Here is a 25,876-nt window from a genome sequence, read left to right as displayed (position 1 = left end):
TGGTTCACCATTAATCCAACGAGTATATGCCTCGTGGTGTCCGTTGTTTTTTATCATACCCCAAAAGGCTTCCTTACGTTTCTGAATCTTAAATTTCCATGTTCTTGACAAAATAGATTTGATGCGAATAGCTTCTTCTTCGGCAACGAGGTTTCGTTTGTTATTATTTTCAGTAGGTACAATTTCGTTCGAAGTACTTGTATTCTCTGACAGTTGACTAATAGCTTTCGTCATTTCGGACAAAGCAGGATTAATATTGCTATTTTCCGACGATAAGGGGGGGGGGGGGGGGGGTTCTTTCTCTTTGATTGTATCAGTTAATGTTTCAATTGCTTTAAGAATTAATGATAATTTCCTACTTATCTCATTTAGTTTCCTTCCTTCTCGATCCTCCAAAGGTGTTGCTAATGGTTCCGTGCTAGTGCTGGTATTGGTAGACGTCGCATCTTTTTCGCCTTTGCTTTTCGGCATGATCCGTCTCTTGTATATATATATATATATCGATTTTGATATTGATATTGATGTGATGATGTACTACGTACAAGTCAAAATAAACGTATGTTCTGTTCTGTTGTATGATAGAGGTGCTAGGGCACGTAAGATGTGTACTTGGCATGAACATCGTCATGTTATTTTGCTTGGTTGCATTCTAACGGATCTTCTTATACCGATTTTAATAACCCATTTCAATCACATGAAAAGCAATAGATTTTTGTATTTTCTTTTGATGAATGAAATCGTAAAAATGTATCGGAAATTAAAAGCAGATCAAAGGTTATCAGAAAAACATATGTATTGATGTGCAGTTATATGTGATCGTATTATGAGATTTTCCATTTATTCAACATATATAAGAGACGGGCTTTTAATTTGTACTTGGCGTTAAGAAGATATTAAATAGAAAGCATTACACGAAAACGTGATATCAGATTTATTCCATAAAAAGAAAACGGACATGATTTAACGGAAATATTTGCAGATTTCTTCTTTATTCTGTGTGCGAAAGAATGTCAGAAACTTTACTCGATGTTTATTCCAAATTCTTCACTTTATTAAAAAAGATTGTTATCTAACGGACAAACCGTACGTGTGCTGTTAATGACAATAATAGAGAAAATTTAAAAAAGTTTCAATCTCAATTGCACGAAGAAAAGCTGATATGGAAAGAACAGTCCAACTTTTTGTCGTCGATGACATGCTAAAACTGAGTAGACCTAGTGTAATTGTTGTTATGCAATTTTAAGCCATGAAACTGAGATATGTAAACACATGTAAGTGTAGTAATTCATAGCATCTACTACTGCACACAATTTTCGTCAGTATTTACGATTTTAAGAAAAGCGATATTGTTGTATATGTCAGGACGTCTGAATTAAATATTACTTGAATTGTTCTCTTATTTTGATGTTAATATCGTGGAATATCTCGTCACAATTCAGGTTGGTATGCTTGGTTCTATATAAGACACCGTTCCTTGAGGGCGGCAGATGTTGCAATATGGTTAAACATACATAATAATTTATGTCTGGTCTTTTGCATCGTGCGTGAGTGAGTTAGATTTTACGGCGAACTGAAATAAAAAAGGCCAAATATTGCCGCGAAGAGGTTGTATCGAAAACTTAAATTCAAAAGCATCTTTTAAAACATTTATGTAAAAGCATATAATTATAAATCTTTCGTGACAGAATTATGGGAATGCAATTCTACACGATAAATTGCATTAAATCGAATCCCATCTGATAATCACATATGATAAAACATACTTTGCCAACAAAGTGCTAATTCCAATTAATTAAAACCTCTGACTCGATTCCAAATTTATAGTAGATTAATGTCTAACAATTTCATTTACCTGGCTACAGAGATTAGTCAAGTCTGAGCCGTATAGGATAAAGCAGCTAAAATGTGATCTCTCGCAGACAAGATATCAGCGAATACAGAATGATGAAAAATAAACGATAACATTATTGATGCTTTTCCGATCAAAACAACAATGATTCTGTGACTTTGTTTTACAATTAAGGGTCTGCAATCAACAGATTGTCGATCTGTGTCAGTGTCTTTTTCTGCATTGCAGCCTGTCGATCAGAGAACGATTCTAAACTCCGGAAATGTTTCAGTTGCAAAAAACTGGAAAATTGATGGACAATGAATGCTGACTTCATTGCAAAATATTAAATGCGTTCTGTAGGTCAACACTGGTTTTTACAATAGTAAATTGATACCAGAAAAGGAAGCACGCTTAATTTAAAACAAACCCAGGATTGGAGTTCTATATTGGTAACTGCTTTTATAAGTGTTGTTTTTTTTTTTTTGAGGGGCTGGTAATTTATTCAAACGAAATTGCAAATTACGTAAAATGACCATTTAGAGCATTCATAACTCAACTGCTGAGGAAATGTCCAAGAGCTATTTCGAGCAGGCAAATAGCGTTTGACTATGATAGACAATTGGTAAGATAGCTGATGGATGAAAATATCTAATAGTAACTTTCGATAGTACCCATTCTATACAGGCTTCATTATAAGTGTCCACTTTTCATAATTGTTTTATTCCTTTAGCCTGCTTGCGGCAAATAATTCTGCCTTTGCGGCTAGTGCAGACCAAGATCAGCCTGCACATCCGTGAAGTTTGATCATGGTCTGCAATAATCGCTATTCAGTCAGTAAATTTGTAGTGAACACCCCTTTGAATAATTAATGGTATTGACCAAATTGAATGATGGACCAGTTCATTTTAGAAATTTAGCAGGGTAAAGGTTAATAATTCATCCTTTCCTCGTTCATGGTTAGGACTTTACACGCCACTTTATCCGTAAAATCACAAGCAAGTAAATGTGTCTGTCGTAGCCATCCAGGTAGCCTTGTTGTTTGAAATCTCGCAAACATGTGCATATAGGTGGGCCGGTGGTCTAGTGGTAACACGCTTGACTGTCAATCCAGAAGTCAAGGGTACGAATCCCGGTCCAGGCACTGGAAATTTCTGAGATGCACTTGAGTGTCTCCCATCTAACTTAAACAAATCAGGTGACCTCAATAGGCAGCACAGTCGTTTCATCATAAAGACATTATAAAGACATTAAAATGATATCATCTAGCTAGATTATACAAGCTTTGACAGCCTCTTGTTTAGCAATCATTGATTCTAAAAGCGGCAATCTTGTAGAAACGTGAAATGATAATTAAAATGGTCAGTTTAAACAATTTTTAGCAAATTACACGTGAGGATGTATTCTGGTAAGGTAATATAGTATTCCTTGTGTTTAAATATAGCTCAAAGACGAATGCCGAAGTTGCAGACAGGGAACACGTATTTTGCCGAAGTTGCTGACGGAGAACACGTAAATTGCCGAAGTTGCTGACGGAGAACACGTAATTTGCCGAAGTTGCAGACGGAGAACACGTAAATTGCCGAAGTTGCAGACGGAAAACACGTAATTTGCCGAAGTTGCTGACGGAGAACACGTAATTTGCGGAAGTTGCTGACGGAGTACACGTAATTTGCCGTAGTTGCAGACGGAGAACACGTAATTTTCCGAAGTTGCAGACGGAGAACACGTAATTTGCCGAAGTTGCTGATGGAGTAAACGTAATTGCTGACGGAGAACACGTAATTTGCCGAAGTTGTAGACGCAGAATACGTAATTTGCCGAAGCTGCTGACGGAGAACACGTACTTTGCCGATGTTGCAAACGGAGAACACGTAAATTGCCGAAGTTGCTGACGGAGAACACGTAATTTACCAAAGTTGCAAACGGAGAACACGTAAATTGCCGAAGTTGCTGACGGAGAACACGTAATTTGCCGAAGTTGCTGACGGAGAACACGTGATTTGCCGAAGCTGCTGACGGAGAACACATAAATTGCCGAAGTTGCTGACGGAGAACACGTAATTTGACGAAGTTGCTGACGGAGAACACGTAATTTGCCGAAGTTGCTGACGGATTACACGTAATTTGCCGAAGTTGCTGACGGATTACACGTAATTTGCCAAAGTTACTGACGGATTACACGTAATTTGGATTACGTGTAGAACACGTAATTTGCCGAAGTTGCTTTCGGAAAACACGTACTTTGCCGAAGTTGCTGACGGAGAACACGTAATTTGCCGATTATCATTACGGGTCAACTGACGTCATATCAACTGGTGAAAGTTATAATAATTTTGGACATACGTATTAGACTTTAAAATTGCTATGTCCAGTATGTCGATGGTTAATATGCTAGACTATTGCAAAGGTACAGTTAACAGCGAGGGAATAAATGTCAATCAGTGTGCTAATTTATATGTCAGTATGAGCATCCTGTTCCTACAACTACTTTTCGTGAAACTTCTATCCGAAATTCACAAAAAGAAACAGGAAGAACATAGAGGATTAGGTAGTTACCAGTGGATTCACTTTGACTCTTAACCGCGCCGTAGATCCTTGATTTCAGTTTCAATCTGCACAACCAGCCATCGTTGGAGTATACACAATCTGATTTCATGCAGAATGCTTCTAACGGTGGATAAGGGTATATCAAAGCATAAGCGCAAAACTGAAATATAAATATGTATTTAATTCGGACTTTTTGACTACCCCACGAAAGCATGATTTTGACCGAATTACTGACATTTTCCAATGTTGCGACCATTGTTGCAAAAACAATATTTACTTACGATGAAAATGCAGATACAAATAGACTGATGTTCAGGGTTTACATAACAAGGCTGGTAAGTATCTCCTTAAAAATAATGTACATGTATTTTGGGAACACTATATAAATATTTTATATTTTATAGAAACTTTTTGTATCTTACTGATCCGATAGCCTGATATTACAAATAAACCTTTTGCTGTATTTTTGTAAAATGCATTTAGCCGCTTATGTATTTAACGTTATTTAGCGCGTTGGCGCTATTTTTCACGCTGACGTTACGTCAGTTTCGCTATTTATGTATTACCCTGATGAAGTCTTTCGGCGGAACGTCGGTATATTAAAATTTTAATAGTTTTTCGTGTTTGGTGGTATTTTTCTTCTATAGGGAACACTATACCACATTCTAGGCATAAATTTCGCGACTGTTATATTTAACCATTTTGAAAAGACAAGGCACCCCTGATTGGATTCGCCGACGCCGTCGAAAAAGTAATTACAAAAGCAAAAATATCCTTATAAATTAATGTACGACAATACATGTCTGTTCTTATGTGCAAAAAAAGCAGTAAACTACATAGATCTATAAGAAAAGAAAATACTTTCTATTGTCAACTGCATGAAAGCGGGCAATTATTTACAAAAGCCTGTGAAAATATTCTTGACCCATGGGTTTAATACATCAATACAAAGTAAATCTGACATAAATTTTAATAGATGTTAATATTTGACCTATTTTGAACAAATTTACACCAAAACGGAAGCAATTTAATATGAAACACATTGCGCTTAGTCTTAAAATAATCAGAAAACTTGCAACAAAAGATGATGCTATAAGATTCTTTCACTGGTTATAGGTGCAGATGGGTATTTCCGGCCTCGAGGGTAACTGTTTAGGCGGTAACGAGGTTCATACCGAGTTACCGCCTAAACAGTTACCCGAGAGCCGGATATTCCCATCTGCACCTATAACCAGTGACAGAATCTTTTTCTTGCATACCGATATCAAGATATAATAATAAAAATAAAATCAGTTGAACGGCTTTCTTTTTAGAACTATTTCTTGTAGCAGCGTATTTAAACAAATCGCGGGAAATCAACGTCCGTAAACGGGAAAGACGTCATGACGTTTCAAAGACAAATAACAATGTTTAGTTCCGGTTTTGTTTTATCAGTTCCAGCGTAACGTTATGAATTTTTGATAAAATAACGTGTTTTGAATCGAGAAATATACTATCAGGAACAAAGAGGAACTGTCAAGGTATTGGATTTTTATTCCGTTTTTCGAAATAAAATATAAATAACTACATAAATCTTCTACATATATGTAGTGCATAATACGTCATTTAAAGCACGAGAGTCATCTTACACCCTGGGGTGTAAGATGGATTTTTCCAGCACCAGTAAAAATACCGGAAATCCCCGTCTGGTATGCAAGAAAATAATTTATTGTATGTCTATATAAAGATTAAGGCGCGACAGTGTTACTTTGTGACACACATACCCTTGCTGATCATACAAGGATGCTGGTGATGGAATGGAATCATAAACCAACTGAAGGGCAACGCATTTCTCTAGGCTGGCATCTCTCGTACATATATTGTTTTAATACATACTCATTTGAAAACTCCGTTAAGTTTCAATGGAAACTGAAACGTCAATATATATCCATATTGACGTTCAAATTTCATATCGGGTGTGTGACGTCATTTGTGACGTCAGCTTCATGTATGCTGTCGCGTTTAAAAGTTCTTTAACAACGATATTTTCAATTTCACTGGGGTTTAATAACAATTTTGGATCATTTCTATAATGATTTTAGATATAGATGCGTATGTAATAAAAAGATTATTAGATTTGCATCGAGAAATATGTACTCGTTTTTTTCGCGTAATAGGCCCTAATATTGCGTCCCTGAAGTCGCGCAATATTTCCGCTGCAGAACTCATGCATATTTCTCGATAAAAATCTAATACCCTATAAGTATTAGTAAAGATACGTGGCCAAGCGCTTCAAATCACATGGCACTCACCGATGTGGATTCGAGACTCACCGTAAGTTGCGGCGTTAAATTCTCATATGAGGATGCCGTCCAGCTGGCTTACGTAAGGTCGTTTCTTCTACCTTGTTGTCCGCCCGTAATGAAATAATGGGTCACTTTGGGTCTTCCTTCCCCAGCAAATCTGGAAATTTGGCAATATGACCTATAATTGTGTCGGTGCGACGTTAAACCAAACAAAGAAATGAAAATGAGTAGTGTAGCTAAATGTTTAAGTAAAATCTAATCATATCGGTCTACTAATCATTTACAGAAAATTCTTAAAACGCTTTCTCCTAATTTTACATATACTGAGTTCTTGTAATGTAAATCTTATGAATTCCAGTTTCAGCTTCACTTTCTCTGGACAGGCAGTCAACGATCTTTTACTTTGTGCTATTCGATTTTGATTTACATTTAACTTGAAAGATAACAATTACATATATCTAAAAGGAATTCGGTTTCTATGTCAAATTGACAAGAAAATGTTGCAGTCTGTACAGGGGCATGTACTTATACTCCGATGTTAATAAAAAAATATCAGAACATTGTCTTTAAACCTAAAACAAAATGCAGACAATAAAGTTAACATGCAATATATTTTATCCATGTTGGCTTTTCACTTCATTTTCAGACTGTTTTTCTTATTTAAATCGATGCTTGTAACTTCCACATCCTTTTGTTAAAAAAGAAATCCCAAGGCCATTCTAAACATTGATTTCGTAATTAAGTCTCCTGGGATTCTCCAAACAGACGCCAGATGACAGCAAAAAGTATTATTAATGCCTAGAAAGGAAAGATGTTATAATTAAGAGCTGGGTATAATTCCAAGAACATATTAGTAAGTATTTCTGTCTATACACAATTCACTTTAATTTGCAGTTCTAAGGGCTTCTTTTTCTACCATGGTATCTGTTTAACAAAATGTAATATGCTACGAAGATTAGACAAGATTAGTCCATTAGGCTGTATAATTTTAAATGTAACATATTTTGCACAGAAAATATAAATATTCATTCAAAGAACAACGATAGAATGCACATACCGTAAGTTATTTCAAAGCCACTGGAATCAGTAACAGGTCGAAAACACGTTCTAAGTAAAGACAGTAACTATATATACTAGATGGACATAACCTAGAACTGATCGAATGCGTTCTAAATACAGTCTATGTATTTAAAGATGTTTTTCACAATTATTTCTAGCGGACAGAATTTTTTGTAACTTTGCATATTTATAGACTGATGTATGACAAGTTAAAATAAAAAATAAAAATAATAGGTACCCGTGCTTCTTTTTTCAATATTCAAAGTTTATTAAGAACACCAAATCGGTATTTTTGTCTGAAGAAACAGTACATACATGTCATAATAAAACTACTGCAAACAATTATTTATTCGAAGTTTCACTCTGATGTTACTGTTTATGCATCCGAATTTATAACACCACTATAACTATGCATAAAATGTCAACATATAGATATATTAACTCAGAAAAATTACTCTTGACAGGTGTCGAAAGTATCTGAAACTGAGAAAAACACGAAGTATTTCTTAATGATAAGAAAAATCTAGCGGACAGAATTTTTCCATATTTTATATTATGTAAGCAAGAACTAAGACCAAAAAATCTAAATCAAAAAAATAATATCAACCCGTGCTTGTTTTCAAGAAAAAATAAAAAATATTCACTCCACCCACAAAAGTATTTTTTCATTACCCCCCACCTAAAAATTATGAATTTTTTTTTTCTTACAAAACAAATTGCACAATGTTATTATCAGTTCCTTAACCAATATTCTTACTCACATGCGGAATAATGCTCCTTTAAGGTTGCATGCTTCTAGGTCAAATACTTTTTGAGATACGTGCTACACAAGCTTTCACATCCCATTTACGTATATATTTGACCACGTCAAGGGACATAAATCTGTTTTATTGAGTGAAACCTCAAATAAAAGCACTGGTGCACAACTTCGCATGCTGAATTTAATTCTTGAGTGGTTTTATGACTCTTGGCACATATAATTTTGAGGTACATGCGACACAAATGTCTAGACCCTTTATGTACAATTTGACTATCAAGGGCCATAACTCTGGTCTTACTACGTGAAATGCGGGATGGGGCACAAAAAGTATAAAAACATTTTTAGGAAGTCACATTTGAACTTGAAGGAGATATATCTACGTTAAGATTTTCTGGAATTTTATTTGACTTGGAGTCGGCTGCATCATTACTGAACGAAATAGTTTACTTTCAAATTGGCTGTCCACAATGTATTCGATTCGAGCACTTCCTAAAACTACTCCTCCAATAAAACACCATCACTTTTAAAGGTAAAATATCATCTTAATTAAAAATAGCAAATGTGAGAATTTACGACACTAAATATGTCTGTACATTCATTCCTTGCGAAATCTAGATAAAAAAAACTGATACTATGAAGACGAAAGACGGATCCCGTATATCTAACTTTAAAGTTAGAAGGATTTGGTACTGTCTCTTTAAGAGCACAGTTTCTGTTTTTTTGCTATATTTCAAAATGGTTCGTGAAAATAAGCAAACATAATTTTTCCCTATAAAAGTTAGATGAGGCTGTAAGTGTTCTATCTTTGATATTTGTTTAAATAAATGAAGATATAACAAAACAATTGCTTCGTGTAGCCTAAATCTACCCAGATATTCAAATAACTAGATGATGAAAAAAATAACCTGTATGGTCTTAGAATGGGAGAAAATGCGTAACCATGGACTTACGTATTTCAAACTTATTTTTGATTCATTCCTGAGTATGTTTAAGCTCAACCGAGTCAAGGGTAAGCTAAAGGTATAATGTTAAGCCCTTTTGACTCTGTCCTGATGTGCGTTTTATCTCAGCTGTGTCCGATTTGTTTTTTTTTAGTTGGGTTTCATGTCCCACCGACACAATTATAGGTTTTTAGCTTTGATGGTGGAGGAAGACCCCAGGTGTCAGTTTTATTTTTTTATTTTTCAACAGAAACACTGAATTATATTAATTGTATTAATAAATGATATAATTTACTGTTTGTTGCTGCTGTCTTAGGTCTAGGTCACGGTAGTTAAAAGACTTTTTGTGTATACATTAAATGGTTTTCATTTATTTCTGGTGGGTTTTAGGCCATTGCGGCCTTACCTGGTATATAAATTTGTTAGAGAATAATCCTCTACTTCAATAATTAATGTATATATAAGACCGAACTTGGTGTACTATACAAAGGTCTGCTGGGTATTTATCAAATTAATTAGGTCATGTTAAGGTATGATAGGTGCTACAAGTAGAGTAGGTTGATATATAATTAAATGACATCATTCAGATAATAAGTAGTTCATTTTGTTACCCAGAGATTCTTGTAGATTAGTTATGTCTCCCACCACATAGTGGTGTAGGAAACATATTAATATTCTGTCCGCGCTCGTCTGTCTGTCACAAAAAAAAACACAAGGAAGAATATCCAACAGGGAAAGCCACGTTCAAAACACGCACAAATCCTGTCCGCGCAAACAATTCTCATCCTATCTTCATTGGACCTGAACAAATGTGTTTGACAAAACTCCTCGGTCAAGTTCGATAACTCGTCAAATCAGCCCAGGCACTTCGGAATTATGGCTCTTGGGCTACCGAAGGTCGGCCTTTTAACTCTTGTCCGCGCTCTAAGTCGAACATTTCTCATCCGATCTTCAAAGGGCCTGAACAGGGCGTGTTTGACCATAAATCTTCGGCCGTGTTCGATTAATAGCCAAATCGGCCCAGGCACTTCGGAGTTGTGGCCCTTGATTGACCGAAAGTCGGCTTTATTACTCTTGTCTGCGATTTAAGTAGAACAGTTCTCATCCGATCTTTACCAAATGTTTTTGACCATAACTCCTCGGCCAAGTTCATCAACTAGCCAAATCGCCCCAGGCACTTCAGAATTATGGCCCTTGAATTACCCAATAGCAGCCATTTTAATCTTTAAAGGTGTGTTTGTAGTGAGTGGACACTTTAGAAGGACTGACCTACTATTTAGATGATTAGGTGGTTGTGGGAGATATGCGCTTTTCTCAAAAGCAGCTCTAGTTTAAAGTATAACGTATGTGGATTTTTTTATAATGTAAGAATTGAAAGTATCCAGACACTAATTGTTGTTTATATTTTGTGTAGGTCATATATAACTATTCAAGCATCTTATATGAAATGGTCATCAATTTGATTTTAGAAAAGAATAGCCTTGAATACTTATCTTACAGTGTCATTGAATACGTAAATATTTTATGTTTTATTTTTTTGTCAATGTGTGTTTGTTTCATAATAAATAGTCTCTCATATTGCTTTTAGAAAGCTTTTTATGAATATGGATGTATATGTAGTGTCTTGAAAAGTGAGACTTAAGGAGGTAGGTTACCTTGTTACAAGGGTAAAATCAAATTAGTTGAACCGCAACATTTTTTTGTATTTCGTGTAATATGAAGTTTTAACTGCTACAATCTCAATTTCGTTTGTCTCTGTCCCTTCAAGTTAATTTTTTATCCAGGTTTGAAGAACATGACCCTCCAAAGGTATTTCATATTGAAAGAAGAAGGAAAATACGGATATTTAACACTTTTCAATGTATTTTAGTTTAATCGATATGCGTAGAAGTCTGCATAATTGATAATTTTACTAATATGCACGTTAGCTTTCTAATATAAGCTTAAAATGTATATGTCGCGGGGCTCGTGTTTCCATGGTAACGCATTTTCTCTCATTTTTAAACAACTATGTATAAAAATAGGGGTTTTCGACGGCCTCAGTGCCATTCTGTTAATGACCAACATGGAATATTTGGGTAATATTATTAGCAAAATACTAAGCACTTTACATGGTACCCTATTTTTCTTAAAGTTTAAAGTAACAATGGCAAAAGAGATGTTTAAAATAGCTTATATCTTGCTGTTTGTCCTAACTTTTTATAAAAAGTATTGAATAAGATTATCTTTCAAGTTGATGTAGCTTTAAATCATATTATTTCTAACGTAAGTTATATTTTCGTGTTATTTGCATTTATTCAAACAAATTTCACAGCTTAGAATACTTACAGCAGTACCCCTCGTCTGGAATTTTTCATAGAAAAATCGTTCAGCATGCTGCTTTTATTCACATGGATATTGTTGAAAGGAAAATAAAAAGCCGAAGCTGTATTTCTTAAATAGACCAGTGTCAACGCTTTTAAATTTTACATTTAGATACACAGGTCACGGGCTTCGTTTCCATGGTAACAGCAATTAAATTCAAGAACCCACAATTTCCTACTAAAATTGCAACAATTTTAGATCTTAGTTTTAGTACAGAAGTAACAAATTATCAACGGAACCTGAAAAATAGGTATTAGAAATCAAACTGCTAGATTTTTTATTTGAAAATGGCCGTAACAAGTAACCTTTCTCCCAACTATATTCCAAATAACATTGCTTATCATCATCCATTTTCTTACATTCCGCATAACATTTCGATATATCTACAAAAAAGAAGCAAAATATTGATTATTATTCAGAGCAAAAGACTCATAACAAAATATTTCAGCAAATAATGGTTATTTGAAAATAGTTAAAGTAAAGAAAATGCACAGAATTACGTACTTTCAAGATAAAAGCTATTAATTTTGCGCGGTAACTGACACGTAACGTCATGACGTCAATGACGTCATTTTAAGGCAACAATGTTTTGAAGCGTTCCTGCGGCAATTTATTCATTATTTCTGCATTATTAAACCATAAAGCATCAGATCGAAGACAGGTTCATGATTAATTTTCAGAAGAATGAATATACAGACACATTTAGTTTGTCGTAAACGCCGTCGTAAATCGTCACGTTAGCTTCCGGTTGGACGTGCGCACATACAAATATGAAGGTAACCTACCTCCTTAAATAAAATATTGTATTGTATTGTAAACATATTATATTGGTGTCCCTACGTGCATCATTTCATCACGAGCGGGCACCTGGGTAGAATCATCGACCTTCTGTAAGCCTGTTCCTCACATGCAGAATTCAACGCCCCGGTGTGGGGCAAGTGAATCGAAGCCAGCGAGCTTAACCACTCGGCCACGGAGGCCCCCAATTGTGTCCGAGGTAAGCAGTAGATAATAAGTCGTGTCGCTTGTGGCCGAGTGTGTATTAGCTAAACACGGGTTTTCTACACGTATTCTTGCATACAACTACTTTTTTCACTGGATCCGTCTATGTAGTAACGGCAGAAAATTTGTGTATACATGTACATGCTTATTTTGCAATGCTGTGCCAGGGACTAATATTATTTCGGGGGGTGTTTCAGTCTCAATACTCTAGTCAGCCTCAACATCGAGGTCTGCTGAAACATTGGACTTCTCAACATCTGGTACCGTAAAGGATAGGTTGAGGTGGCCTTGACGTTATCTCTAACTGGTTTAACCGCAACATCCATCACCTCTACCTATAGCAACAAATACAAATAGTGAAAACATAGAGGAATTCAAAATTTTGACTATTTTTTTTTTAAATAAACTCAACAAAATTGACAGTGATTATTTAAAAAAAAAATAAAACCATAATTAACACAATTACCAGTGGTTCCACATTTGATGTGGTGCCACTGTTCACAGATGTCACATGATACAGCAAGATACCGGGCATGCACAGGACTGTGACAGAAAATTCACTGCGGAGAATGAGCCCGCGGCATGATAATATATTAATTGAAATATTAATTTAAAAATTAAATATCTTGAGTTATCTGAGTATGATGTTACTTCAATGAAGTTAACAAAAGTTATTTTTTGAATGAAAAAAAAGAACATATCCTAATTTAAAGTGGAGTAAATATAATTAACGTAATTAATTGCTTATGCTATAAATGACATTATTCACATTTTTCATATTTTTATTTGTTGGAAATACACATCAAACACATTGCAGCAAACTGACCCTTTACTCATGATACTAGTATGTGATAACTGGATTTAATTATTCCTTTGATTATGTACACATATAAATTAACATTCTTTTTTGTAATAAGGTAGGATACATATTATATTCAAACATGTCTTCATCAGTTAAATATATATTTTTATGAATAAATTATGTCATTAAACTAATTATATTTGTGTGTTCTTAAATTTATTATTATTATTTTGAAAACTGAAATACTAAACAGTTTGAATTTATCATTTAACAGAATAGCTATTGATACATATATGTGCCGTTTTGGTGCATTTTCTTTAAAATGGCAATCTGTCATATTTATCTACAAAGGCTTACTCACTATAAATCAACTAAAAATACGTATCATAATTGCATTAATCTTAAGCTGCAATTTAACCAATCATACTATTTATATTCATACGGGGAGAAAGCTTGGGTTTTGGGAGGTGAAACATCCAGGTTTTTTTCTTCTTTTTTTTTTATAAACGGTACCAAAGCCTCTTGTCTTGGTCGAGATTGACAGGTACTTAGATATTCTGTTCAATCAAAACCCTTTAACATCTGGTGACCATTTTCCTCATTTATCGGAAGTCAGAACTAAAAGATTCCTTATCGTGACCTTTAAGGTCGGATACACATTAAAATTTAGTTATGAAACAACAAAACGATTAACGTAATTACGGAATGTCGTAGGATGGCCCTAGAGACATATTCATATCTTCAAAGATAAGTGGTTAAAGATTTTGGAACTGTTGAATCCTTAAGGTCCTACAAAATAATTGGAATATATATTGTCAATTATTTTTGTAGTTTGCCGAAGGAGTGAACCGTTAATTAACGCTAAATTAACACTAGTGGACGGTGCTTAACAAAACAATATCGGTATATGAATAATAAAAAGAGATAACTAATTAATAACCATTTTTCAATTAACTCATTTTAGATAGAAACACATTAATGATGGTAGGGATTGTCTAAAATGACCATTACTAACAAGTGATTATTTCATTCATGAGACACTGCATAAAATTTCACAACATAATTACATACATACAGATCTTGTGTTTCACTTACATGGTTTTTAGTTATGCTGCGAAACATATAAAATTATGGACAATATTGACCTTTTAGCTCAATTTGTGATCTTGACATTTGACCTACAAAGCCGGTTGAAGTGCTCTGCACATTGTCACATCGCCATGGTCATGTATGCCAAGATAAAAGTCAATATCTTCTAAACGAGCATTAAGTTATTATGTACCTTGTATCTTTCCACCTTTCTGAGATCTCAGCAGCATCTGTATTTTCATGTATGTGTACCTAGACAAAATAACGCCTTATACTGGAAACCAAGCTTTCTTCTATTGTTTACTTTTGTTTGCTCATGGCAGAAAAAAGTCGATAACACGACAGCGATAAGCACGCCTTTTGCACAATCACTGAGTAATATAATAATTCAGCCCTTTTTAGGGTTTTTGTTGATTTCTATATTCTACATGAACGTGTTTATGGTTTATGTTTTGCCTTATGAGATATCGTGTAGCTTGACTGTATCTGTATCACATAACGAGGAATAACACGCACTCTTCAGAGATACATGCTGTCTATGTGAAGTATTACAGAGATGCATGCTGTCTATGTGACGTATTACAGAGATACATGCTGACCGTGTGAAGTATTTCAGAGATTCGTGCTGACTGTGTGAAAAGTATTGCAGAGATACATGCTGACCGTGTGAAGTATGTCAGAGATTCGTGCTGAATGTGTGAAGTACTTCAAAGAAACATACTCACTGTCTGAAGCATTTCAGAGGTACATGCTGACTGGGTGAAGTACTTCAGAGATACAAGTTGTCTGTGTGAAGTATTGCAGAAATACATGCAAACTGTGTGAAGTGTAACAGAGATACATGCTGATTCGTGAAGTACTTCAGAGATTCGTGCTGACTTTGTGAGGTATTTCAGAGATACATGCTGACCGTGTGAAGTATTTCAGAGATACATGCTGACCGTGTGAAGTATTTCAGAGATACATGCTGACCGTGTGAAGTATTACAGAGATACATGCTGACCGTGTGAAGTATTTCAGAGATACATGCTGACCGTGTGAAGTATTTCAGAGATACATGCTGTCTGTGTGAAGTATTGCAGAAATACATGCAAACTGTGTGAAGTGTAAAAGAGATACATGCTGATTCGTGAAGTACTTCAGAGATTCGTGCTGACTTTGTGAGTATTTCAGAGATACATGCTGACCGTGTGAAGTATTTCAGAGATACATGCTGACTTTGTGAAGTATTTCAGAGATACATGCTGACTGCGTGAAGTACCTCAGAGATACATGTTGACTGTATGAAGCATTTCAGAGATGCATTCCTCCTAAGTGAAGTACTTCATATATACATGCAGACAGCTTGAAGTATTTTAGAGATACATACTGACTGTATGAAGCATTTCAGAGATGCATTCCTCCTAAGTGAAGTACTTCATATATACATGCAGACAGCTTGAAGTATTTTAGAGATACATACTGACTGATGAAGCTTTCAGAGATGCATTCCTCCTAAGTGAAGTACTTCATATATACATGCAGACAGCTTAAATATTTTAGAGATACATACGGGACTGTATGAAGCATTTCAAAAGATGCATTCCTCCTAAGTGAAGTACTTCTATATACATGCAGACAGCTTGAAGTATTTTAGAGATACATACTGACTGTATGAAGCATTTCAGAGATGCATTCCTCCTAAGTGAAGTACTTCATATATACATGCAGACAGCTTGAAGAAATTTTAAGTACAACTGACTGTATAAAAGCATTTCAGAGAGGGCATTCCCCCTAAGTGAATACTTCATATATACATGCAGACAGTTTGAAGTATTTTAGAGATACATACTGACTGTTTGAAGTACCTCAGAGATATATGCTCACTATTTGAAGCATTTCAAAGATACATACAGTCTGTGTGATGTATTGCAGTGATACATGCTGACTGTGTGAAGAATTTCAGAGATACATGCTGTCTGTGTGAGGTAATTCAGAGCTACATATTGACTGTGTGAAGTACAACAGAGATACAACATGCTGTCTGTGTGAGGTATTTCAGAGATGCATGCTGACTGTGTGAAGAATTTCAGAGATACATGCTGTTTGTGTGAGGTATTTCAGAGATATATGCTGACTCTGTGAAGTATTACAGAGATATAACATGGTGACTGTGTGAAGTATAACATAGATATATGCTGACCGTGTGAAGTATTTCAGAGATTCGTGCTGACTGTGTGAAGTACTTCAGAGATACAACATGGTGACCGTGTGAAGTACTACAGAGATACATTCTGACAGTTTGAAGTATTTCAGAGGTCCATGCTGTCTGTGTGAAATACCTCAGGGATACATGCTGACTGAGTGAAGTACCTAGTAATAGATACATGCTGACTGTGTGAAGCATTTCCGAGATACATGCTGTCTGAATGAAAAACGTAAGAGATTCATGCTGGCCGTTTGAAGTATTTCAGAGATACATGCTGTCTATGCGAAGTATGTTAAAGGTACATGCTTATTGTGTGAGGTATTTCAGAGATACATGCTGACCGTGTGACGTATTTCAGAGATACATGCTGTCTGTGTGAGGTAATTCAGAGATACATGCTGACTGTGTGAAGTATCAAAGAGATACATACTGACTTTGTGAGGTATTACAGAGATACATGCTGACTATGTGAAGTTTTTACAGAGATACATACTGACTGTGTGAGGTATTTCAGAGATACATACTGACTGTGTGAAATATTTCATAGATACATCCTGTCAGTGTGAAGTACCTCAGAGACATATATGCTGTATATGTGAGGTATTTCAGAGATACATACTGACTGTGATGTATTACAGAGATACATACTGACTTTGTGAGGTGTTCCAGAGATATATGCTGACTATGTGAAGTATTACAAGATACATGCTGTCAGTGTGAAGTACCTCAGAGACATATATGCTGTATATGTGAGGTATTTCAGAGATACATACTGACTGTGATTTATTACAGAGATACATACTGACTGTGTAAGGTATTTCAGAGATACATGTTGACTGTGTAAAGTATTAAAGAGATGCATACAGCCTGGGTGCAGTGTGTTGTAGATACGAGGAGTGTTCGATATGAATTGCTTATTGTCCTCTAGCTCGATATCCACGTGGGGCACGAAAAAAACCAATACCTACCTGTATAGGGTTATAAATACCTACACAAGGGTGTATAAACATACATTTTAGACTAAGTGTAAGACATAAAATTTGCCATTTGAATACACGCAATCATTGACCACTGTAGTAAAAATGGTTTGTAAAGCGTCGACAAGAAAGATGAAATACGGGCTTACATCAAAGCTCGCTCAAAACTTGGTTGTTCTTGAAGCAGCTGACGACTGAACTTTCTACTGCTTATGGACCTTCTTGTGTGTCTTATGACACATTTCGGCGGTGGAAAAAGAAATTTGAGTCTGGGTAGAGTCCATCAAAATGCCCGAAATCAGGTAGGCCAAATCTGCATCTCGTAAAGAAATCGTTCCAAAATAAAGGAAATCATTGAAGGAGTTGCCAGATTTACAGTTCGTGATATTGCACGAAAGGTAGGCATATCACTATCAACGGTTCACCTATTTTTGAAGAAGCATTGAAGCAAAATATTTCTTCTAGATTGGTGTCACACTGTTGACTGATGAGCAAAAGAGGCAACGGGTTAAAGTGGCCAAAAAGCTGTTTCAAATGTTTCCAAAATATGACAAAAAGCAGTTTACCAATTCGTCACAGGTGATAAAACCCTTTGGGTCCATTATTTTGGGGCCCGTCAGAAAGATCTGGCCACTAAACACAGCAAACGCCAAATAATTGCCAAACGTTCTTGGGGGCAAAAAAGGGTTTTTGTATGCAATTTTCTTCTCTGGTGAAGGAGTCGCAAAAAAAAGTGCCGGTGAAAAAGGGCAAAAGCATCCCCGGGAAAGTACTACAAAGACGTAGTACTGAAGAAACTGAAAAAGTTTTATCAGAAACGACGCCCTCCCCTTTGGTTTTAAAAATGTCCGTCTTCTACATGACAATGCCCCCGTTCATCCCTCCGCAATAGTTACGGCGTTTTTGGGAAAGAAAAAGAAACTGTTTTGCCTCACCCCCCGTTTTCCCCAGACCTTCCCCGATGTGATTTCTTTTGTTTCCAAAATTGAAATCATTCCTTGCTGGCGGAAATACCAGTCCCGACAGGCATTTGGATCTGCCATTCATCAGTACCTTATTACTGTGCCCAAATCAGCGTACCGTGACCCCTTTCAAGAAGTGGATACATCGGCTGAAACTTTGAATTTCTACCCCGGGGGAAGTATTTTCGAGGCATGAAAGAGCCCGTTGGCAACTTGAAATTTTGAAGTCCCTAGATAGAAATAAGCAATTCATTTCGAACATCCCTCGTACATGCTGTCAGTGTGAAGTACCTCAGAGACATATATGCTGTATGTGTGAGGTATTTCAGAGATACATACTGACTGTGATGTATTACAGAGATACATACTGACATTGTGAGGTATTACAGAGATACATACTGTAGCGAACCCCCCTCATCGAGCGTTGGCCTGTTAGCTCTAGAAAGGGTGCTACGTGAGTTCGCCTGGGCCTGGCTTTTGGCAAATACCGAAAGTGTTTTTCATATATATTCTAATTTATGGGTAAATATAACGGAGGCAATTTTAAAGTTTAACTGTAACTTTTATTAACTATAGAAGAACACTAGCATGACATTACATAATGTACGTATTAATACATAGAGTGATTTTAAACGAAAGTTTAATGATATGCTATAAAGACAATTTCTAAACAGTAAAATGTTACTGTGCATCGCTTTTTATCCGTTATTGTAAAATTTAAGCACCATAAATAACTTTAGCTTGTCCTTTAATCACACACTTCAACTTAAATAACACACTTTTTATAACACTTCTTAGAAATAAGTAACACTTGAAATCAGCACTAGGAACGCAGGGAAAAACCCTGGAATATGAAATTCATAAGTATTACTCGTCAGTTAATAAATACACTGTAAGGAATCAAGTTAAATAAATTATCACTGTTCAGTGGTATAGATATAATACTCCGAAAGTTTGCTTTTAATATCGAAGTAAGTAAATAGGTGAATTTGTATTGTTTCCCAAAATGGTATCACTGCTGCTTAAACATAATAGACCACTACGCGTAACAACACAACGATTAGAATTATAAGTTCATAATAAAGTTTACACGTAAACACACCGTTGGTATTTGGGTATCGCAGGTATCGATACCAATTAAAACCAATTGGTATCAACGATAGATAAGCTGATTATTAAAATTTACAATCACTATATAAACACTATAGCGCGCGACTTCCATTGTAAACCCAAATTCAAAGATATTTTACACTGTAACTCACTGGTATTTTATCCAAATGGTATATACCAATAGATCTTTGGTATTTATAATGTTTAACACTGAAACCAATTCAAGGATAAATAATACTATAAGTAATCTTAATGAAGTTTGATAGATGAGTAGTACGGAAAAGAACAGGGGTTTATTGGTATACGATACCAGTTGGTATACATGATGCTGGAGAGGGAAAACAAGGAAAACCAATTCCACACTTTAATTATTTTAAGAATATTACCTCTTCTTGTTCATGGTGGTAAAACCAGTTTTGGTTTCTGAACTAGATGGTAATTTTTAAATTGGCTTTGGGTATTGATACCAGTTGGTATATTTAACATATAATTTTTTCGTTGGTAGTGTTGGTAGCGTACCGCACGAATACCGTCCTTGTTCGGTATTGTTTTGAATTTCGCGCCGTTCCCACTTTTATACTCCGATACTTGTGACGTCACGTCTCGTGAGAGGAAGCCCCAGTAATGGCGGCTCCAAAACCAGAAGTGACTTGAAATTACACTTTATTTAACGGTTTTTAAGCAACAAACACATTATGGAAGCATATTTCGGGAATATTTCGTAAGTAAATCAATTTATTATAAATATTTATCGGTTGAAAGAAGCGTTAATCAGTTGAATAGCGAAATCTAGCATTTACGCAGAAATAATACTGCCGATTTCAAGCACAAACTTCCATGAATATTTTGATCGCGGACGACGATGCACAGTAAAAATTAAATCTGTAATCAAAAGTATGCATATCTATGTACATCATATTACAAATAAAATGAGTGAATTTACATTTAGAAACAAATATCAACAACAACAAGTGCTATTTTCAACATGGGTGGGGGAACATAAACATTACATAAAGTACAGCTATTAAAGAGGGTAGGGCTAGAACGAAATAACGGATCGTTACAATACTGACTTTGTGAGGTGTTCCAGAGATACATGCTGACTATGTGAAGTATTACAGAGATACATACTGACTGTGTGAGGTATTTCAGAGATACATGCTGACTGTGTGAAGTATTAAAGAGATGCATACAGACTGTGTGAAGTATTTTATAGATACATGCTGTCTTTGTGAAGTACCTCAGAGACATATATGCTGTATGTGTGAGGTATTTCAGAGATACATGATGACTGTGTGAAGTGTTACAGAGGTACATACCGTGTGAAGTATTACAGAGATACATACTGACTGTGGGGTATTACAGACATACATATTGACTGTGAAGTATTACAGAGATACATACTGACTTTGTGAGGTATGTCAGAGATACATGCTGACTGTGTGAAGCATAACAGAGATACATACTGACTGTGTGAGGTATTACAGAGATACATACTGACTTTGTGAGGTGTTCAATAGATATATGCTGACTATGTGAAGTATAACGAGATACATACTGACTGTCTAAGGTATTTAAGAGAAACATGCTGACTGTGTGAAGTATTAAAGAGATGCATACAGACTGTGTGACGTATTTTATAGATACATGCTGTCAGTGTGAAGTACCTCAGAGACATATATACTGTATGTGTGAGGTATTTCAGAGATACATACTGACATTGTGAGGTATTACAGAGATACATACTGACTTTGTGAGGTGTTCCAGAGATACATGATGACTATGTGAAGTATTACAGAGATACATATTGACTGTGATATATTACAGAGGTACATACTGATTTTGTGAGGCATTTCAGAGATACATGCTAACTGTGATGTATTACAGAGATACATATTGACTGTGAAGTATTACAGAGATACATACTGACTGTGATGTATTAAAGAGATACATGCTGACTTTGTGAGGTATGTCAGAGATACATGCTGACTGTGTGAAGCATTACAGAGATACATATTGACTGTTTGAGGTATTACAGAGATACATACTGACTTTGTGATGTGTTCCAGAGATATATGCTGACTATGTGAAGTATTACGAGATACATACTTACTGTGTAAGGTATTTCAGAGAAACATGCTGACTGTGTGAAGTATTAAAAAGATGCATACAGACTGTGTGCAGTATTTTATAGATACATGCTGTCAGTGTGAAGTACCTCAGAGACATATATGCTGTATGTGTGAGGTATTTCAGAGATACATACTGACTGTGTGAGGTATTTCAGAGATACATGATGACTGTGTGGAGTATAACAGAGGTACATACTGACTGTGATGTATTACAGAGATACATACTGACATTGTGAGGTTTTACAGAGATACATACTGACTTTGTGAGGTGTTCCAGAGATACAGCTGGACTATGGAAAATATTACAGAGACACATACTGACGTGTGAGGTAATTCAGAATACATGCTGACTGTGTGAAGTATTAAAGAGAAAGCATACAGACTGTGTGAAGTATTTTTTATAGATACATGCTGTCTTTGTGAAGTACCTCAGAGACATATATGCTGTATGTGTGAGGCATTTCAGAGATACATGATGACTGTGTGAAGTATTACAGAGGTACATACTGACTGTATAAGGTATTTCAGAGATACATACTGACTGTGTGAAGTTTTACAGAGATACATACTGACTGTGTGAGGTATTTCAGAGATACATGATGACTGTGCTGAGTATTACAGAGATACATACTGACTGTATGATGTATTACAGAGATACTTATTGACTGTGCGAGGTATTTCAGAGATACATGCCGTAGAACAATGAAACATTTTCAGCCTAATCATAAGCAATGAAACGCTTTCAGCCTACTCTACAACAATGAATCGTTTTCAGCCTACTCTACAACAATAAATTGCATTCAGCTTACTCTACAACAATAACACGCTTCTTACCTACTCTACAACAGAAAACATGCTTTCAGCCTTCTCTACAATAATCAAAAGCTTTCAGCCTACGCTAGAAATGCTTTTAGCCTACTCTACAACATCAAAGCGTTTGCAGTCTTCTCTTCAACAGTGATGAACTCATAAATAGGAATGATGTATAATCTCAAAGGTACTCCCCGTTAAAATCAATCAGAACAGATTTTAAGCCTACTTAGAGGCAGTATATAATTCTTACAATACGCTAGCTTTATAATGCGCGGTGTTCTCACTGCTCCTTTTACCTAAGTGATTCACTGGAAAAGAACAATTTTAGTTTGAAATATTCACAGTCATTCTTTATCGCTTACCAACGTATGAGGTCTTTGAATTGGCGCATAGCTCGTAGATCGTAGATCGACAAAAAATCTAATTTGTTGACTTGGGACTTAGATCGTAGATCAGCCATCAAAATTACAATGAAAAGTGGTTGACCTGGCTCGTAGATCGTATTTCAACTATCTGAAATGCGTTCACAATTGGCTGACTTGGGTCGTAGATCGTAGATCAACCATATAAATTGCATTGAACATTGGTTGAACTGGCTCGTAGATCGTAGACCAATCATCTCAAATGCGTCCAGAAGTAGTTGACCAAGACGCATTTCAGATGGTTGACCAATTTCAATGTAATTTAAATGGTAGATCAACAATCTACGACCCTGGTCAACCAACTATTAACGCACTTCAGGTGGTTGATCTACGATCCAGGTGAACCAATTTTGAATGTAATTTAGATGGTCGATCTGCGATCTAAGAAACAGGTCAACCAATTTCCAATGCAAATGATATACTGTAAAATCATTTAATTTCGTGGGCATGAAATTTCGTGGTTATGGTCCAAACACCAATTTCGTGTGGATATGAATTCGTTTATTTCAACTTTTTAACATAAAATGAATGGGAATTTTACTTGTTCGTTGGTATTAAATTCGTGGATTGACTCAACCACGAAATCCACGAAAATTAGTCCCCCACGAATATTAATGATTTCACAGTAGTTGATCTACGATTTACGACCCAGGTAAACCGATTCGGTACGCATTTAAGATGGTTGATCTATGATCTACGACCCAGGTTGACCAATTTTCAATGTAATTTAGATGATTGATATTCGATCTACGACCTAGGTCAACCAATTGTGAATGTATTTCAGATGGTTGATCTACGAACTACCATTTAGGTCAACCTATGCGGAACGCATTTCAATTTGTTGATCTATGATCTCCAAGCCAGGTCAACCAATTTTCAATGTAATTTAGATGGTAGATCTACGATCTACAGTAAGAGACAGGAAGGGGAAATAATCAAAAACAAGGATTCAAAAAAAACATTTTCCGAGGTTCGCAGTATTCAAACCTTTGACAGATATTAAGAAAACAATATCTGATAAAGGGTTTAACAAAAATTAATAATTGTTATGTTCATAACGGAAAACGTGGCTGCGAAATTTAAACAAAAGCTTATGACATTTTAAAATAAAACTTGAAAATAAAAGACTGGCTAGAAGCAGCAGTATTATAACATAGATTAAGTATTTTAATATTGTGAGAATGCTTGTTCATTTACCTGCCTATTCGATTTATAAGCTGCATTATAAATTTCAGCTTTTGGAATAAAGCTAATGCCTTTTTGACATATTGTTTAATCAAATCAATTCTACTTTTGAGTTTCCACTTAATTTACTACAATCAAGCGTCTGACGTCGACGTCACAGATCGCGAGCATTACTTTATTCCTGTGCATCTATTTTCTGCATTGTACATTCCAATCAAAAATCAATGTCAAAATCCGGGAAAAGTTTTCCACTGCAAATTAAGTTTTTGAGGGGGAAAAATGAATTCTGGCTTTCATGCATATTATAAAAGAATTACGTAGGCCAACGCTGTTCTTTACGCGTGATCTACATTGTTCAGCCAAAACAGTGCATTTATGTTTTACAATTCAACAATACATTGATCATATCGAAAGCGGGAAAGTTTAATTGCAGCTGTTCGAAATTCAGTAAAACCTGTGAAAATATCCTTTGGAAGCACAGAATGCAACCAAGCATCGGTCTGACTAAGTTTAATCATGAGAGGTATAAAATGTGCAACACCACTCACAACTCCTAGCACCGGGTAAAGCGGAATTCTATTGTAGTAAAAGTGAATGTGTCCATTATCACAAAGGACCATAAAATGCAACACTGGGTCCAACTAAAGAGAGACTTTACAAGCGCTACACGGCACTTGAAGCCTGCTGCTGTGATAGGTATTTGGTCTGTGAAAGGATATTTAAGAATAATAGACCGCAACTAAGCAACATAATAGCAGATACGGTTTGGATAAGTCTTTTCACGAGAGGTATAGAAATGTGGAACACCACGAACACACCCTAACGCCGAGTTAAGTGGTGTTCTATTATTGTTAAATGAATGTTGTCCATGATGTTAAAGTACCAGAAAAAGATCAACACCAAGTACGGGCAGACCTTTACAACCACCACGCGATAGTTAAAATATGAGCCGCGCAATGAGAAAACCAACATAGTGCATTTGCGACCCGCATGGATCCAGACCAGCCTGCCCATCCGCACAGTCTGGTCAGGATCGGTGTTGTTCGCTAGCGGTTTCTCTAATTGCAATAGGCTTTGAAAGCGAACAGCATGGATCCTGACCAGACTGCGCGGATGTGCAGGCTGGTCTGGATTCATGCTGGTCGCAAAGCCACTACGTTGTTTTTTTCATGGCGCGGCTCATATGTTATTGTGATGTTTTATAAAATATGTAAAAAGAACCCTTTGGAAGCATAAAATGCAACCAATCTGAATAATAGCAGCCTCGATTTGTTTTTAGTCTGTTCATGAGATATTATGACTTTTGCAACATCTCTGACGCCCATTATCACCGGCTTAAGCGGAGTTCAATCATAATTAAAAAGAATGTTGTCCACGATCCCAAAAGAACAGCCTTTTTAGGATTAA

Source organism: Mercenaria mercenaria, chromosome 5, assembly GCF_021730395.1.
Source record: "Mercenaria mercenaria strain notata chromosome 5, MADL_Memer_1, whole genome shotgun sequence".
Lineage (NCBI taxonomy): Eukaryota > Metazoa > Mollusca > Bivalvia > Venerida > Veneridae > Mercenaria > Mercenaria mercenaria.
This window is presented reverse-complemented; position numbering follows the sequence as displayed.